General features: G+C 37.2%; 1 pseudogene; it reads left to right on the forward strand.

Moving 5' to 3' along the window:
• The first annotated feature begins 8,435 nt into the window (after positions 1-8,435).
• On the forward strand, positions 8,436-10,181 carry LOC145800142 (protein CHROMATIN REMODELING 35 pseudogene; annotated as a pseudogene).
• Positions 10,182-13,488: the final 3,307 nt, after the last annotated feature.

Raw genomic sequence — 13,488 nt, forward strand, 5'->3', positions numbered from 1 at the left:
TTTGGTGTTTGGGCCTCTTCACCACTGAAATCTTGAGGGATTTCAGTGGCGGAGATGGTGCCTTGAAGTCTCCAAAAGGGGAGGGTCACCCCCTCTCCTTGTTGTCCTTGAAAGGGACCCTTTTTGGCCTCTTGAGGGAGCATCATGTTAGAGTGTGTATTGATCATGTCTTGGCTGTTTTCCATGCTTGTTATGCCATGATATAACCTTGTTGTGTGTTGGTTTTGGTACACCATGCATACTTAGCATACCTGCCATGTAATGCCTTGTTATTGCCTTAATATGCCTTAGGTTGTTAGCCTTTGCTCTAGCATGTTTTAGGTTTAGCCTTGTGAAGGTTTTGTGCTCATTTTGCCATGTTTTAGGTCTTTCCATAGTTGTTTGGGTTGATCTTGGCATGCGTAGTATAGCTCCTTTGTATTTGAGCTTGTATGCTTCAAGTATGTGAATGTGTAGTATGTGTTGCTTGCATCATTTCGGTGGTTTGGAACCACCCTACATGTTATTTCAGTCCCTTTGACATGCTCATATGTTTGCCTTGGATGCCTCTTTGAAGCTTTGGAAGCTTGCCTTGCATGCTCCATGTTTTAGCATTTATGAATGCCTTTAAATTCAAACCATCTAGATGCTATCTAGTTGGTCTTTTGGGCTTAGTTTCATGTGTTAAAACTCTATTTTTGGTTGCCTAAGTCCTGCCATGTGTGGTTGTACTAAGTGTAGTCCATTGCCTCTTTGGTGAGCCTTGAATGCTTGGACCATTGTTGCATGTTTAGCTTGACTTGTTGCTTGGTTTGGCACCATGTTTTAACATGATTTCCAGAGCTTATGTTGCATGCTAATTGTCCATGATATCCCTTTTCAAGTGTGCCTTAGAGTTGCTTATTTAATGCCTAAGTGTTGGTCCAACTTACTTGCATGTGTGTATGTATGTTTGATCCCAATTCCTTGGTTTTTGGCCACTGTTTTAGGCCTATTTAGAGTTGCCTAAATCATGTATAAGTCCACATTTTCATCAGTTTGCATTGCCTCATGTTTGCTTGTATGCTTGCATAAGTGTCTCGCCATGCCATGTTGCATCCTTAGCTTGCATGCCTAGGTTGCATTGCATCTTGCATGCATGCCTTGTTCCTTGACTTGGTGATAGGAATTGGGCCTTGGTTCGTTTGTTTGGTTTGCATTTCATTTGACATGAAAGTTGCACACTTGATTCTTTGGGCCATCATGCATGGAAATGCGTGATTGGCGGTCCGAGAATCAAGACACATGCCCTTTTGAGTCACAAACATGATAGGGGACATGATTGGTGCATACATTGCCTGAATTGTATTGCCATGCAAGTTCTGTCCTCTGCTGCTGTGAGTTGCAGGTTCTGCAGGCATTCTTTGCCGACCGGCAGTAAATCACCAGCCGATGGATTCATTTTGTGCCGGTGACCACAATTCACTGCCGGTGGTAATTCTACTCAGCCGGTGGTGATTCCCAGTATCCAGAGAGTCATCTTTGAGACTTTGGCAGTCTTCAGAGAGGCAGAGCAGGGAAAACAGAGGCAGACTATGCATGGCCATGCACTTCCGAGCAGGACCCGAGCATGCGCTGCATCTGGCTCTCCTCCCGAGGCGGTTTACTGCTTTTCCTAGTTTAAATTAGTTTGTTGACTGATTAGGCAATTTGTAATATTTAATTAGCTTGCGTAGTTAATTAATTTATATTATTTATTTGGTCCCTCCGGGCGAGGGCAAATCTGTAATAAGTGTGTGTGAGTGGTGTGTATGTCTTCTAATCCCCACTTATTTCTTCCCTTTTATTTACCTGCTTTGATGATTAGTATTAGGGCACGTTTAAATTAGCATACCTCATGCAATGCATGCGTGCATTCATTCATTTGTCTTACATGCACCGGGCTCGGCGCATCATTCTAACTGCATCTGTATTTCAATTTCCAAATTGAATACGTGTTAGTTGTAGCATTTCACATGTCATCGTAGATTAGCCGAGCCTATCCTAATCACATTTTGCTTGTGTTGCATTAGTCATTTTAACATGAACTAGGACATGCATGTTTGCTAACTAGTTTATTGTTTTGGCACAGAGTACGATGTAAGTATTTTCGCTTTAGCATATTGCATGCGTGTGAATGTTGCCATGATAGTATGATTACCATGTGGCTAAGTGCTTATATGAGATAAACTGTTTGAATGCCTGTGGGTGAAGGTTGGATTGTTTGAGTTGGAAAAACTCGTTGAAATCCGTGTTTTAGCCTACTTGCGAGTAGCAAATTCCAAAGTGCTTTTCAAAAACAAACAGATATGCAATGCTTGTTTCCAAATTAGGCAATCTAGTCTATACTTGTTTGCTGTGCGCATAACATAGTAATTCTAGGCTAATAACCGGAATAAGAACACATAACGTTTTCAAAATCGGATATCATGGTTAGTAGAGGCCGGTCTTCGGACCGGGCGAAAGGGGGTGCTCATAGTTGACCTTCCCCGATCGTACCCAAGCTCCCGAGCCAAGACAACTTTGGTGATGACGGACATGTGGCCTTCGGCACCGAGTCAGGGTTTCCTAAATTCCCCCATAAAAAATATTTAGGTGGCGACTCTGTATCTGGCAAAGCAGTCCATGTTTGGCACTTCTTTTCAAAAAATCTGTTTCTCAAAACGATTTGCCGGATTTGGACTCTTTGGTTCAAGATTGAGAACCGTGACGATTTGAGAGTTCGAGCTGTAGTAACCCCAAATGGACAAGACGGGACTCACCCTCTCGGGGCGTTCGGGGACGTCTACAGTTTCTGGCGACTCTGCTGGGGAGCTTAGAGAGCTTGACTCGAACTCGTGATATCCTATTTTGACTCCATTTATGTGTCTCTTTGCATTGCATGTGCATTGGTGCGCCTAGGAACACAGTGTTTGCCATCTGCCATTCCTGAACGGTTTCCCGGAGGCTTGTCTTGTCAAGGCATGACCATAAGGCTGACCGGTTATAGGCTCTGACAGTATGGGAACACAAACCCCGGTTTTACCGGGGCACCCTTTTCGACCATTCGACCTAGTGCATATTCGGATCCATAGTGACCATTTCAAGTTAGGACAGGCTGCTTACCCAATTATAGGTTGTTTAAAACCGCTACGTGCGTAGTGAAACCCTAGCTCCTGACAAAGTAGGACAGGGAAACCCTATCCTAACATAGGGGTGTTTTGGCTCTCTTTACTTGCTATGTGCTTTTAGAGTGCATCTCTACAGGGAATGCGCATAACAATTTGCAAGTCTGAGTAGCAGGCCTGCGGGCATCACTATCAGTATTTGGGGAATCAGTTTTACCTGAGGGTATCGATTTACAGTGCAGAATTTTAGGTAGAATTCTGTAACATAATCATTTCCAAAGTGTAACTGCAGCAAGTCGTGCATAGTTTGAACCTGTTCCACAAGGTTGAAGTTGGTTTATGTAAAAGATGTTTAAGTTTGTTGTAATGTTGAAAAATCCACCAGGACATACCAAATTTTTTTCCGCATTTAGCTTCCTTTTGTCCGGTCAGTTAGATGGAAACGAGTCAAATAGGTAGGCTACACTGTCCACCATATCAATTTTAATGCACAACCAACGCACTCCTCTGTAATTGAATGGCATGTAAATCTACACGCAAGCACAAGTTCAGACATTGTTTAGAGGGCTTATAAACATGTATTGGCTTTCATATTTTCGTTTTAATATAACGGGATGAACATTGATATTACCCTCTGATATGCATCAACTGCACCAGTGTATCTGTCATGTCCAAAAAATGATGTAACTATATTTTCATGGTGCAGAGGTTGTGTATTTTTATTTAGAATCAAAGTTTGCATGTGTAATGCATAAAGATCATTGATGGAAACATTTGTCAAAATATGTATATACAAAACACAACCTAACTTTAAACACTTACTTACCGACAGATATACGGGAACGAACCAATCAGTACGCCTCCCGTCATTGTGTAAATCCCTTTGTCGATTAGTCAATTGCAACACCACCCAGTTGATTGGCTGGAACATTGTATGTAAGACACAAGGCAAGTTGATTAGAAAGGTTTCCAAGTTCTTCAAATGAAAAACGCAAATTCATATGTGCGCAGCCAACACTTATAGTGTCTGATAGCCACGACCCTAGTTTTAGCGTGCGCATGTCACACCAAGCACCAACTTCATATACCCGTCTATGAAGATTCATGGAAACAACAATGTCCCTACAAGCAATAATGATCTTTAGAACGATAGTTATTTCACAATGGACTGTCATTTAAAATTTGCAAGTACTATATGAAACAATACATTTCATTTTTGCTATCGTCAAAACATAGTCGACAAGTTTTTGTTCCTCCGCCGATAACAACCCTTCACTGTCCAACATCCTCAACGAGTCCTACAAAAATAAACAGACAACTAACACAACACATTTCATAAAAAAAATATTAAAGCTTACACAACAAGGTTGTTAGTCATAAAAAAGAACGTGAAATGATATATAACCTCTAAACCGCGGAGTTTTCCCAAATTGTGATGTTTGGTGCGAAGTTTGTTAGAAATGTGTAAAAACATATGCCAACAGTCATAAGTGCAAACATGCAATTGTTTGATAACTAGTACAATACAACACATATGATTGTAAAATTAGTGATTCACATTATTGATGTGGGCATGAATTGGTTATTCAGAACTTGTGGGGCATTAAAGGCAGTATTTGTACCTTGTTCGCCTTATTCAGACCATCAACATCCAAAGGTGAACTGATGTCGTGAATTCGCAATTTTCTTTCTGAAACTCCACTATTTGTTTTGCTATCGATGCACAAATGCATATCCTCGACCTTAGTGGCTTAAACTCCTCTTCCGCGCATTTTTCATTTTCCTTTTCTTCTTGCTCTTCCCTTTCCTCTTCCTCTAACGATTCCAGTTGCTCCCAATGGTTGGCCAATCTTAGTAGGAGAAGTATGCATATCGCACACCACTTTCTTCACGCCCAGTAACTGACGCTCAGGAATGTATTTATCTTCAGTTTCGTATGTTTCCCCCAAGTGAAGGCCTTCCTTCTTCTGGTTCTCCCCACCTTTTTCGATGTTCAGCTTATGTCCATCATGGAAATCACTTTTGTCCCTTGCTAAGGTTCCCTTCACATTCTATTATTGGTGATCCACCCCTTGTACATCTAAAATATTACACTCTATTGAGTTAACTTCGCCAGATGGTCTGACCACACCATCGTCATGTGCCTCCACTCCAACAGAAGGGTCCACACCCTGTTTGTCCACGTCTGCCGGTTGTGGTGTAGAGAATATACCTTTGATGACGTGTTGTAGCATTTGCTTTAGTTTAGCTAAATTGGTCTGTTGAGTCAACGGTTCGTTACAACCCAAACTGAAACGTTGAAGCAGTTGCTTCAGCATTTCCTTCAGTTCAGCAACATTGGAGGAGAGGTTAATGATAAACACATCATTGCCTTCCACCTAATCATACAAACACATACGTCAACTTAGTCTTATAAATCATCTTCAAATGATGTGGCTCAACTCTGTCAAATTTGCGTAATGATTGGATAGATTACCTTGATTGTTAACAACTTGCTTGCCTTGGAAATGTCGCAACATCTCTATTAAATCTGTTTGGTTCTAAAGAACTTGCTTCATCATTTCTTTTAGTTCACAAATGTCGGACTCTACGTTGGTCATACGGACTTCATCGTACTGTGCTTTTTGTTGGTTATCGACATGGTATGCATCCATTTCAACATCAACGGCGTCACTTTCGTCGTTACTATAATCAAACTCCACCTAATCATAGAAATGCATAAATGAAGTCCGACATTGTATGTTCAAGACAAGTGGGTCAATGGTGCAGACTGGTTGGAGTGCTTACCGCAATTGTTGGGAAATTTTGCTTCATTTTGATACGTCGCAATGTGTCCCGTATTTGGGTATCACCCCAATCATGAAGCCGAGGCGTGGACCGTGTTGTAGCTAACGTACTTGTGGAGCTCAAACAAACACAATCAATGTACAATAGCTGTGGACATTAAGGGGCACACCATAATTAATTTCTTCTTTCCACAAAAATCAACTATATTCAGTAACAATGACATTCATTAAGGGACACACCATAATTAATTTCTTCTTTCCACAAAAATCAACTATATTCAGTAACAATGACATTCATTCTTGTCAATTTTGCAGATAAACATACATAGAATACCGATTTTGTTTACGATGCCGTGAACTTTATACGCACATATCATGCAATGTTTTTTGGGGGAAAAATGTACAATAAACCAAGGACTTTATTGATGAAACCAACAAAAAAAAGTTATGTACATGTTTGTGTATATGAATGGCTGAAACCCGAAAGACCTTTCCCATAATCAATACGTTTGCTTTGGTAATGGTCCTATCAAGGTTTTTTGTGTATATTCTTCTTCAACTCTACCTACAAATGTGTATAATATTTCTTGTGTATATTCTTCTTCAACTCTGCCTACAAATGATATCCATGACAGAACAATGCATGAAACATATGAATGGGGGAATGGAAAAAACAATCGAGTTATTGGCATACCATTAGCAAGAAAACACATCCAATTGCAGCGTAATGACCTTTGGTCTTATACTTGCGAACACCGTTGTAAAGGAATTGCATTGTCAACTTTGCCCAATTACAAGCTCGCATACCATTCACGTCTTTCACGGCATGATTGAACGATGAACTCAAGGTGGTCATTGTGGTAGGACACATCATGGCCCCCAAGACGTACAACGCAAATTTCCTCCGAAACTCGTCCTTCGCACTATCAGCCTTGGTTAGATAAAGTCTCAACTTGTTCAAAGGAATGACTCTGTTAACAACTCCAACCTCTTCGTAGATATTGGGATATGCTTCTAATGAACCAGCCAACTACACGTCATCGCCTTCACACTGTATTCCCAATAAATCATTAACTGTCGTATAGGTGAGCCTAAGTTGACGACTATGAACATTCAATGAACTACTGTCAGGATCGAAGTTCTATACCAACCATTCGTAGAAGTCGTGATCTATACGTGTACACTTCATCCCCAGGAGACCACCAAACCCAATAGCAATGACAGCATGCTTTTGTGCTTCGTTAAACTGGTTAACCAACTCAACAATTGACTTCAATGATATACGGAGTTACCTTTTAGTCTACACATTTTTTACCTTTAAATTAATACAAAAATACAACCAACAATGTCAGCAAAGCAAGACCTAGCCAAATGCATTTATGAAAACATGAGGTACGTAATTACCTTTTCAGACTTCGGTGCACATGGTACTAGTTTGGCGTGTTCCTCGGCACTCGCCTTAGCCATGTCTGCAAACCTCTTCTTCTCATCAGAGGGGAGTGCCTTCCACCTTTCCCCAAGCTCCTTTCTGCTCTTTAAGCACGAAAGTGACACACGTACAAGACAAGTAACAACCATGAGTCCAAAATAACTGTAACTACAACTATTTCCAAATGCAATCCATGTGCATTTTTGGTAATTAAATAAGATTGTAAATACAAATAACAGTTGCAGGAAAAATTCAGTGACAAAATGTAGGTGGAATTTTAGAACGAATTGAAATTTACAAAAACAGTAGGAAGGTGACATTATTACATGCTACAATCCAACAAACGTGAAAGAATCAGAAGCCCAGTACAACCATTCAATACAACATGTGGATAGCAACCCAGTAATGTGTTTCCATCATAGTGTATTATAGAGAATACAAATTTCCACACTCGCCATTTTTGGTCGAGTGTTGTCCGGCCCTTGCATTTCTTTCAATTGTTGCCAAGTATTTATGTCAAGCTGGCCCCGAAATCTACATAACACACTTTTCGTACATCCGGGATTGAATCAACACCAATTTAAACATTTTCACACATACGAAACCAAACCAATTTAAAACATCACAAACTGAACTTCGACAAGGCAAATACTTTCACTATAAAAAATGTAATTCCGAATTGTGAAAATGAACAACTAGTACTTGTAACAAATGAATGGTCCAACTAGCCGCTTTCGAGAAGGGCCATTGATAGTGTCAGACATTTGGATATGTTGTTCGCCAATTGTCTTCAATCTTTTCCTTCCCCTTTAAGAAAGAGGAAATCATACAAATTAGATTGAAGGGAAATTACAAGGGTGGTGTACACATTTTGTCCATTGTCTAATTTGAATGGATGCACTTTAAACTCCATCAATTCTGACACTTCATTTTAAATTTCGTGGACAATTTTGGTCAAATTGCTAATGTCGTTTATGATTTTCAGAACAAATATTGTAATGTTAATTGATTGAGATTAACTAAGTTGAGTAAAGTTATAAGTTCACTAGAAAAAAAAGTACACATGCCACATATATGCATATTTTCTGATAGAAAACAGTGAAGAGTTGTAATCAAATGGACGTAATTGAAAGAAAAGTTCACAATTGGCGATACAAAGCGAGGCCATTCAAAATTTGTGCAAAACAAACGACACAAAGACAAAAGTACATGGGCTGCTGTAACAATTGATCCTAAAAAAAATTCAAGGTATTCCTTGGTGATGGATTTCATTTGTTTACAAACATATGTACGAAACCAACTGGTAGCAAGTCTTCAAGGAGAAAACTAACATTGTTGGTGCGAGGTGACCAATATCCATCAAATGCAATGATGACAATTCTTGCAAAGTATTCCAATCAATATTTATAAGAACACAAAGAAACGACTTCAACATGTGGCTGTTAACCTGAAAATTTTGCGTAAACACACACAACAAAATGCATAATTTCCCAACACATATACAAATTTTGAAACGGTCAAAAGAAAGGACACACATCAAAATTTTTCATTTAGTTCAGACAGCTTACAATTGAAAAAATTATTTGTACAAGCGATAAATGCATAATTTCCCAAAAATTGAAGAGGAAGGACTACATTTTGTTTTTGATTTAGGGCTCAAGGACTATACGCACATACTTTTATCGAGGCCGAACTACAAAGGACAATGAAGCAACTAAACTATTTCATGATGGGGTTCAACTATCTGGACAGGATTCTACTGTCACTGAAATTGGTGCTCATCCCAAGCACAAAAAGCAGATAAAACCCCATCAAGTTGAGGGCTTCAATTTCCTACTGAGCAACTTGGTTGCAAAGAATCCAAGTGGCTGCATTCTAGCCACACTCCAGGCTCTCAAAAAACTTTCGTGATAATTACTTTTATGTGGAGTTTTCTGGCCAAGTATCCCCATGCTAGACCACTAGTGGTGTTGCCAAGAGGCATTCTGGCTACATGAAAGAAAGAGTTCTTCACATGGCAAGTTGAGGACATTTCACTATATGACGTCTACTATGTAAAAGCGGATAATCGAGCATAGCACCTTCAGGTGCTCAAACAATGGGCATATCAGAGAAGAATACTTTTCCGGTCGTACAAGCAAGTTTCTTCAATTGTATGTGACAATGAAACAAACAAGACTATCGCTGCCTGCCAACAAATACTGCTAACATACCCATCCATTCTCATTTTGGACGAAGGTCATACTCCCAGAAATGAAAATACGGATGTCATGAACTCTCTCAATAAAGTCCAGACAGCCTGCAACTCCTGAATGATAGCTACCTTTCTCTTCGAATGTAACTGCTATTCAATAGAAAAATGATAATTTCAAGAGAAAGGTAACAGTCATTCAAGAGTTGCGTGCAATGATAGGCAAGGTTCTCCATTTCTATGAATGAGACTTTCTTCATGAATTGCCTAGGCTTGTTGACTTTTCTATATTTCTTCACCTCAGCCCTACGCATAAGCGTGAAGTTGAAGAACTGAAGAACTTAGTTAAGAAGTTCAACATCACCTGGGATGGGAGCACACTTTATGTACATGCACAGTTGAGACCTCTCCTAAAGAGTTCACCTACAGACACATCTATAGAAAGAGAGGGGCTTGACGATGCCCAGATGGATCACATCTTAGAGAAATTGGATATTACAGAAGGACTGAAGGCAAACTTCTTCCTTAATCTGTTAGGCTTGTGCCAATCAGGTGGGGAAAAGGTATTGATTTTCAACCATTATCTCCAGCCGCTTAAGTTATTGAAAAGGCTAGCCATGAAAGTGAAGGGTTTGACTCTGGGAAAAGAATTGGGTGTGGGGAACGAATAGCTCTCTACAAAATTTGAAAATTGTTATCATCATTTCAACTCTTTCAATTGGCTTTCTTATGTTTTAAGTTCAATACCGTCAACTATGCATGAACTTCAGCACTGAAACAAACAATTGTTTCCTATGTTACATGGACTCGGGTATGGGTGTCGGGTGCGGGTATGTATCTACATGTCGGACTTACTAAATCTTAAATTTAAGGGTACGCGGACTCGGGAAAAAAATATTATATTTTTAATCTAATATGTGAGATAAAATGGTACTATATGTAACTTATAGTGTCAAAATGACATTTATAGTAATTATACAATAATATGCACATATAATAATTATGTTATATACAATTATATAAGAAGTATCCGTTAAAAAGTATCTGACACATATCCCATACCCTTGTCCAAGTGTCGGGTGTCCGACACGGGTATTTGATCTATTTTGAAGAGTCCATGTAACATTGGTTGTTTCTAAACATAAGTTTTGGCAATATAAAGTCACCGAGTACTACAAAATTGAAAACAGAATTCAACCGAGTGTGCTAGCCATTGCTGAATCAAGATTACTCATTATGCTTGTTACTAACTACTATGAAACTTATGTTCAACTTGCAGCACTAGTAGCAGAGGGAAGAGTTCCTATTCGAAACGGAGAAAATACAAAAATTGAGTATAGAACAGTTCCTATTAGGTCGATTTAGGGTAGTAGAGGGAAGAGTTCCTATTCGAATAGCACAAAATACAAAAAATGGAGTACAAAACAGTTCCTATTGGGTCGATTTCGGGTTGGGTGTGAAGGTATATGTGAATGAAAGAAGACAAACAAGGAGACAGAGAGACACAAGGACAGGGAAAGAGAGAGCGCGAAATAGAGGCCATACCAACCGGAGGAGACAAAGCGACGGTGGTGCTCGATTAACCCTTGCGGTTGTGCTCCAACGACAAAAATCAACTTAAAAAATGAATTTATGCATCCACTTTCATGGCTAGCCTTCCCAAGAACTTAAATGATTGTTGTTCACTAAACTTAAATAAATAAGCTTGTTCTTTCAATATGATTTTTGCCCTCAAATATTTTTCTCTGTAAAACCCTAAGGCTACGGGAAAATGGAAGAACGAAGAGACAGGGAGAGAGACAGACAAAAAGAGAGAGGGTCCGAGATAGAAGAGAGACAGACGGGCCGAGGGAACTTACACCTTTTCTGAACACTTACGCCTTTTTTGAAAAATTTATACTTTTTCTGAGAACTTACACCTTTTATGAAAAGTTACACCTTTTATACATTAATTTTGTTCATAAAAGTTACACATTTTCTTGAAACTTACACATTTCGTGAAGTAACTTACACCTTTTGTGAAAAAACATACACATTTTGTGAAAACATGACTTACACGTTTTGTGAAAAAACATACATCTTTTCAGAAAAGTTACACCTTTTGTGAAAGAAATTGTTTCATAAAATTTACACTTTTTGTTAAAACATACACCTTTTCTGAAAACTTATACCTTGTAGTGAAATTACTTACACCATTCCTCAAAAGTTATACCTTTCGTAAAATATATTTTTTTTCAAAAATTTACACTTTTTGTTGGAACTTACATATTTTGTGAAAACGCAACTTACACCTTTTGTGAATTTAATTAGATCTTTTGTGAAAAAACTTACACCATTTTGAAAAATTACACATTTTGTGAAATAATTTCTTTCAAAAAATTTACATATTTTGTTAAAACTTACATCTCTTCTTAAATCCTACACCTTTTACTGAAAATAGTTACACATTTTCTAAAAAATTACTGCTTTTGTGAAATAAATTTTTCATAAAATTTACACATTTTGTTGAAACTTACACATTTTGTGAATATAAGGCTTACAAGTTTTGTGAAGTCATTTACACCTTTTGTGAAAAACATAAACCTTTTTTGAAAAGTTACACCTTTTGTGAAATAAATTTTTCATAAAATTTACACATTTTGTTGAAACTTACACATTTTGTGAATACAAGACTTACACGTTTTGTGAAGTCATTTACACCTTTTGTGGAAAACATAAACCGTTTTTGAAAAGTTACACCGTTTGTGAAATAAATTTTTTCATAACATTTACACCTTTTGTTAAAAACTTACACATTTTCTGAATGTTTACACCTTTTGGTGGAAATACTTACACTTTTTCTGAAAAGTTACTCTTTTTGAGAAATAATTTTTTTCATAAAATTTACACCTTTTGTTGAAACTTATACCTTTTCTAAAAACAAAACATACACCTTTTGTGACATAAGTTACATGTTTTATGAAAAAATTTACACATTTTTTGAAAAATTACACCTTTTTCTGGGAAATTTTCTTTCATAAAATTTACACCAACTTACACCATTTTTGAAAGTTTACACCTTTTAGTGAAAATACTTACACCATTTCTGAAAAGTTACTCCATTTGTGAAATAATTTTTTTCATAAAATTTACACATTTTATTAGAACTTACACATTTTCTGAAAGCAAAAGTTACACATTTTGTGACATAACTTACATCTTTTGTGAAAACATTTACACCTTTTTTGAAAATTTACACATTTTATGAAAAATTTCTTTTCATAAAGTTTACACCTATTGTTAAAAACTTACACCTTTTTTGAAAGTTTACAAAAGGAGTAACTTTTCAGAAAATGTGTAACTTTTTAACATGCAAATTATATGAAAAGAAATTTTTCATAAAAGGTGTAAATTTTCAAAAAAGGTATAAATGTTTTAACAAAAGATGTAAATTATGACACCAAATGTGTAACTTTTGTTTTCAAAAAAGGTGTAAGTTCAATAAAATGTGTAAATTTTATGAAAAAAATTACTTCACAAAAGAAGTAACTTTTTAGAAAAAGTGTAAGTATTTCCACCAAAAGGTGTAAATTTTAAGAAAAGATGTAACTTTTTAACAAAAGGTATAACTTTTATAAAAGGAAATTTTCCATAAAATGTGTAAATGTTTTCACAAAAGATGTAAATTATGGAACAAAAGGTGTAACTTTTGTTTTCAGAAAAGGTGTAAGTTCTAATACAAGGTGTAAATTTTATGAAAAAAATTATTTCACAAATGGAGTAATTTTTCAGAAAATGTGTAAGTATTTCCACCAAAATGTATAAACTTTCAGAAAAAGTGTAAGTTTTTAACAAAATGTGTAAACTTTATGAAAACATACTTTCCATAAAATGTATAAATTTTCAAAAAAACATATCAATGTTTTCAGAAAAGATGTAAGTTATGTCACAAAACGTGTAAGTTTTGTTTTTAGAAAAGGTGTAAGTTCAAATAAAATG

This window comes from Camellia sinensis, chromosome 10 (assembly GCF_055761805.1).
Source record: "Camellia sinensis isolate YWXY chromosome 10, ASM5576180v1, whole genome shotgun sequence".
Lineage (NCBI taxonomy): Eukaryota > Viridiplantae > Streptophyta > Magnoliopsida > Ericales > Theaceae > Camellia > Camellia sinensis.